The 6,486-nt window shown below is 37.7% G+C and overlaps 1 pseudogene; it reads left to right on the forward strand.

Annotated features, from left to right (window-relative positions):
* Positions 1 to 5,879: 5,879 nt before the first annotated feature.
* LOC134368802 (U6 spliceosomal RNA) lies at positions 5,880 to 5,979 on the forward strand (annotated as a pseudogene).
* The last annotated feature ends 507 nt before the right edge of the window (positions 5,980 to 6,486 follow it).

The raw sequence follows: 6,486 nt of genomic DNA on the forward strand, positions 1-6,486 counted from the left end.
GTTTTAAAATTTTAGTAGTTAAAACAATCAGAAGAATAATATTTCATGACATATGAAAATTATGATAGGCAACTTTCAGTGACCATAATAAAGTTTCAATTTAATACATCTAAACTCATTTGTTTACATATTGTTTGTGGCTGTTTTAGTGCCGTATGACAGAATTGAGTAATTGTTACAGATGGATTATAAAGCCTAAAATATTTATGAAATAGCCCTTTACAGGAAATGTTTTCTGACCCCTGAAACAGAGCAAGACAATTATAGCACAGTAAGCAGAAGGAGCATTTTCATAGTAGTGCTTGTTCCCCTGCCCTAAGTCCCATGTGGTACCACAATGGGCCCAGGTGGCAGCCATGCATGCAGTAAATTGCACTGCAACCTGAGGAACCCAGGACTAAGGGCTCAGGATCTTTTGTAGCAAGCAGTGAACAAGCTAGTGTGTCACTCCTAGGAGCAAACTGTTGCATGGTAGTTACATGGTAGTCACGCCTTGACCTACTTCATGTGATTAGCTACAGAAAAAGCTCAGGGTTAGAGGATGATTAAGATTTGTAGTTTGGCATACTGGGCAGTGTCCTGCAGGGCAGACTGTCCTCAAATTCCATCACTTTGCATCTGTTACCATTTCCCATAACCTTTGCTTCTTTTTCATGTCAGTTAATGATATCACTATTCCCCTGGTTACCCATGGTAGAAAACTAGCAATTATCTTAGATTTCTCCATTTTCTAATATTTAATCTGTCCCCAAGTCTGTTTTTATCTCCAAAATCCCTCATATTAAGTTCACATGCACCTTCATTGCCATCACTCTAGTTGGAGCCACCACCATCTCTCACCTTGATTACTACAATAGTCTTCTAGCTAGTCTCTCACTTTCATCTTTGTGTACCTATAGTTCAGTCTTCATACAGCAGTCACAAAGATCATTCAATAAGCAAATCTGATCATGCAACATTCAACCTAAAAAAAATTTAACAGCACATTGTTAGTTATGTTTCTGCTGAAAGCAAGTGATATAGCCAGGAACCCAATTCTGTATTCCAAATATTTACTTTGAATTAGCAGTATTAGTAGTAACTTTTAGTTATTGAACATTTGTTATGTCTCAGGTACTGTGCTAAGTGAATAACATGAATTGTCCTATTGAATCCTTAAAACCTTTCAAGTAGGTGTTATTATATCCATTTTACAGATGAGAAAACTGAAGGTAGAGAAGTCAGATGACACAGGTAGGAAGTGTGAAGCTGAGAGTAGAGTCCAGTACTCTTCACCCCTTTATTTATTCTTTCTCAGAGCAATGTTGGATAACAGGAATTACTTGGGAAGAGAGGTTTTGTTGGTGTTGGGAATGAAGAAGGGCTTCCTTTGAAAGACTTAATTTCTACCAGGAGCTTCTATTTAGTCTGAACAGAAATATGCTATTAGCAATTCTTAGGCTCTGTTTTCAGTCTAGTTATAACAGGTTTTGAAAAAACTGATGGCTCTCAGATGCCATCTGTTCCATGTTAGTTGGGAAACCTAGCCATGTCGAAGTTAAGAAGACCCGTGTCTTAGTCTGTTTGTGTTGTTATAACAAAATACCACAGTCTAGGTAACTTATAAGAAATAGAAATTTCTTTCTCATAGTTCTAGAGACTGAGAATTTTAAGATCAAGTCTACAGCGTCTGTTGAGGGCTGCTTTCTGCTTCCAAGATGGCATCTTGCATGTTGCATCCTGCAGAGGGAGGAATACTGTGTCCTCACATGGTAGAAAGTGGAAGGGCAAAAAGGGACAAAATCCCTTTGTCAAGCCCCTTGATAAGAGTACCTAATCCCATTCATGAGGAAGGAGCTCTCATGGACTAATCACCTCTTAAATGCCCCACCTCTTAACGCCATCACATTGGTAACACTTGGATTTTGGAGAGGATACATTGAAACCATAGTGCTTCACCCCAGCCACCCACAATTCATGTCCTTCTCACATACAAAATACATTTATTATTTATTTTATTATTTATTATTTGTTATATTATTATTCCATCCCAGTAGCCTCAAGTCTTAACTCATTTGAGCACCAACCTTAAAGTTGAAGTCCAGAGTATCATCTAAATCAGATATAGGTGAAACTCAGGTATAATTCACCCTGACACAAATTTACCTCTAGCTGTGAACGTGTGAAATCACACAAGTTATGTTCTTCCAAAATACGATGGTGTACAGACATAGTATAGACATTCCCATTCCAAAAGGGAGAAGTAGAAGAAAGGAGTAACAGGCCCCAATTAAGTCCACATCCCAACAGGACAAACAATATTAAATCTTAAGGCTTGATAATAATCTTCTTTGACTCCATGTTCCACCTTCTAGACAAACTGGGGCAAGGGTTGGGCCCCAAGGCCTCAGACAGCATTGTCCCCAGGGCTTTGCTGGGTATTTCAGCTTCACACACTTCATGCTTCAGCTCTCACACACCAAAGTTGCATGCCTGCAGCTTTCCCAGGTTACTGTTGCATGCTTGTGGCTCTACAGTTCTGGGATCTTGGGGACAACTCCACTTCCATAGCTCCACTAGGCATCGACCTAATGAGGATTCTCTGTGGTGGCCCTGACTCCACAGATATGCTGGGCATTGCCCTAGTAGGAGATTCTCCGTGGCAACTCTGCCTCTGTGGTAGGTCTCTGTGTAGACTTTGAGGATCTTTGAGGCATCCTGTGAAATCTAGGTGGAGACAGTCATGCTTCCACAGCTCTTGCACTCTGTGAGCCTGCAAAAATTAGCACTATGTGGATGCCACCAAGGTTTACAGCTTGTGTCTTCCAGAGCAGTGGTACAAGCTTCACTTGGGCCAATCTGAGCCACAGCTGGGGTGGCCAAAGAGCACCACACCAAAATGCAGGGAGCAGAGACCTGAGACAGCCCTGGACAGTGAGCCCCAAGGTTCCACAAGTACCCTGAGTCTTTCCTCTAAAACTGTTCTGATGCCAAGACCCTAGCACTCTGGGTCTGGAATGAGCATGGCAGCCCCAAAGAAAAGATCTCCAAAATACCTTTGGGATCATTCTCTCATTGTCTTGATGAATAGTACCTGGCATCCTTCTATCCATACTAATCTTGTGTAATGGTCATTTGGCCACATACTTGATTTTTTCTCTTAAACATGCTTTTTTATTCTTTACATGGCCAGGCTGAGAATTTTCAAAATCTTTATGTTCTGCTTCCCTTTTAATTATAAATTCCACCTTTAAATCATTTCTCTCTTTTTGCATTTTGCTATAAGCAGTTAAGAGAAGTCACACAGCATCCTGGACATTTCTGCATAGAGATTTCTTGTGCTAAATATCTTAGTTCATTACTCTTAAGTTCTGCCTTCCATGAAGTCCTAGGACATGAAAATAATTCAGCCAAGTTCTTTGCCACTTTAAAATGAAGATGAACTTTCCTGTAATTTCCAATACCTTGGTCCTCATTTCTACCTGAGACCTCATCAGAATAGTCTTCATTGTCATGACCACTTAAGTAACCTGTAAGAAGAATGATGCTTTCCCTACAGCTCTTCTCTTTTTCTGAACCTTTGCCAAAATTGCCCTGAATGCTCTGTCTTCATGATTCAATCACCTCCCAAAGTCTACACCTTCTGATACTGCTGCATTGGGGATTACATTTCAACATGAATTTTTCAGGGAACAAAAACACTCAAACCATAGCAACCCGAGCAAAGAAAAGTTGCATTTTCATTTCAGTGGCTAGAGATGAGGGCTTCAGCATTTCTTATTGCAGTTCAATTTTAACGAGTACAGGTTAAGGAGAACTCTATATGAAAAGTTCTAGTTTGGGTCTACTTTTTTTGATTTTTGGTGAATTCTGTTCTGTGACATTTAAGTCAAATACTTTGGAAGATGCAAGCAGAGGTTGATTATTCCTTTCAGATTGTGGTTCTCAAAATGTGGTCTTGGGATCAGGAGGAGCTCTAGCACCTGTAAACTTGTTAGAAATGCAAATTCTCAGGCCCCAGCCTGAGAATCAGAAACTCTGGGTGTGGAGCTCAGCAGTCTGTGTTTTAATAAGCCCTCCAGGTGATATTTGGTGCATGCTATAGTTTGAAAATCACTGGTCTGAGCTATCCTGGGGACAAGGACCTGTGTGTTTTCTAATTATTCTGCTTATGAGGACACTGTATTGTGTTAGTGAATTGTTAATAGGCAATTCATTGTGAGTAGTTGGTAGATACGGTGGTACTCAGAAAAGAAAGAGTCTATTCTCTCAGTTTCAAAACTCTGCTCTCAAGAAACTTATAAACCATCCCCCCCTCAGGACTGGGTGGGAAGACGACTATGTCACACAACACTGATGCATGCTAAAATTTGAGAATCACTACTTTAAGACACTAGCCCGAAATTCCAGTAACTGCCACAAGGGGGATATTGCTAAATTAAGTTTATAGGCTTAAAATACAATTAAAGTTTACCCAGACTGGGCCAACCTAAAACAGAAAAAAGTAGGAATTTGTGTTCTGCTTTTTCTACAAAATATGACTATTAGTAAAATTGCTGTGTAGATATGGAAAGATATCAGTTATGTAGTGGGAAAAGCAAATTGCAGAAAATCTGTATAGTGTGATCAAATTAAAAAACAAAAAAAACCTTTGCATTTGCATATTTTCATATACATAGAAATGCACAGCAAACCCTTAACAGTGGCTACCTGGGGGGAAATGGGGTCAGACATGACAGCCACTTTCAAATTTCACTTTATAACTTTTCTATTTTTGAATTTGTCACAATGGATATGTATTATTTATAAAATAAAGTAATACCCACGTGATAAATAATTCAAATTGTACACAAGAGTAGGCAATGTTAATGAAGGTTCTTAAACATTTAAATCTAAACATTTAAAAATGCCTGTTTATTTTACAAGTAATAATAGTTCATGTATAGAGAATGTGAGCTAGAGGATGCTTCCAAATACCAAAGTGTGTTATGGAAATACGACATCTGAAGTTAGAGTGAATAAAGACCTTGTACACAAGAAGGGGAAAAAAGCAGAGTAAACATTTAACATTCATTATATCAAGTAGGTATTTATATAGATATATAATATATACAAAATAAAAAGAAATTTTACCACCTACTTAGGCTGGCCTCATTTTTCATCAAGCTCAACTGTTATTGATTACCTTGAATAAAGCTTGGTGTTTCTTCCCATGCTCAAGAAAATGTTTACCCTTCTCAGCTGCAATGCTTCCAGGTATTGAAAAGGTATTGAAAAAGTCTGGCACTCAGTATTTTCTCAGCATTCTGACAGGGCTGGCAGTTTTCTTCTGCTACTATTTTAACTAACAATCCTTAATGGTAATTTTTAAGAGGTAAAAAATTTAATTTTTTTTTTTTGTGGTTTATGTAAAAATCCTTAGTGGTCAAATCTTCAAACTCTCACTCCCTCTCTCTCCTACAGGTTAATAGCTGTTAACTATTTCTTCTCCTTTTTCTGGAAATAACTCCCTTGCTTAATACTGCTAATTAGATTTGGAAGACAGTGGCAGTTTTTTTGCCTACTTTTCTTTAATATTCAGAGGGGAAAAAAAGGCTCTTTGAGGCTCTTCTCTTTGTGTTTATTTTCCTCCTAAACATCCAGGGAAAAGCTTCTTGCAGAAATCAAGATACCAACGTATTCAATTGACTTCCCTTCTTCTAGATGAATGGCTTATATCCATAGAAAAAAGGTTTGATTATCATAATGCTTCAGGTTGAATATTTTACAACCTGCTGCAGACCTCTATGATCCCTACTTTTAGAGCAGACTGCTTTTAAAACATGCATTGACTTTTCCCCTCAAAACGTTTTAAAAGACATTTAAATATGACAGGCCAGTTTTATTTAAAGAGTAATGCAGTCCTCTCTTCTGCAGCACATGTGCTAAATTTTGGAAAAATATGGAGAAGATTAGAAGAGCAAGGATGACATGTAAATTCACAAAGAATACCATATATTATTTTTTTCTTACTGGAATAGAAAATGTCTATCCTAAAACAATCAGCTAGCAAAATATGCAGTGGTAAAACACTGTAGATGTATTTCCACTAAAATCAGGAACATGATAAAAAAGACCTGCTATCACCATTATAATTTAATTTTTTAAATTCCTAGCCAGTACAATAAAGCAGGAACCAGAAAAGAGCCATCACTACTGGAAATCAGGAGATACAATTAATATCTGAAAATGAGGTGATTTTCTAACCCAAGAAAATCTAAATGAAATATATTTAGAATGAAAGTTTAAAAGTTTACCGATTTTCCTAACCATTTCAGTTATCAGTTAAAAAACATAGTGGAGAGTCTATCTGCTATAACATCAAAAACATAGAAACCAGTATCAGGGTGAGAGAACCTTCTGTCTTCCCTCTGGAGGTTTGATATTTGAGTCTGAGAAATAAACTTGACTGTAGACAGATTAACAAAAGAAAGGCATACACATTTATTATATACATATGTACAGGGT

This window comes from Cynocephalus volans, chromosome X, assembly GCF_027409185.1.
Source record: "Cynocephalus volans isolate mCynVol1 chromosome X, mCynVol1.pri, whole genome shotgun sequence".
Classification (NCBI taxonomy): domain Eukaryota; kingdom Metazoa; phylum Chordata; class Mammalia; order Dermoptera; family Cynocephalidae; genus Cynocephalus; species Cynocephalus volans.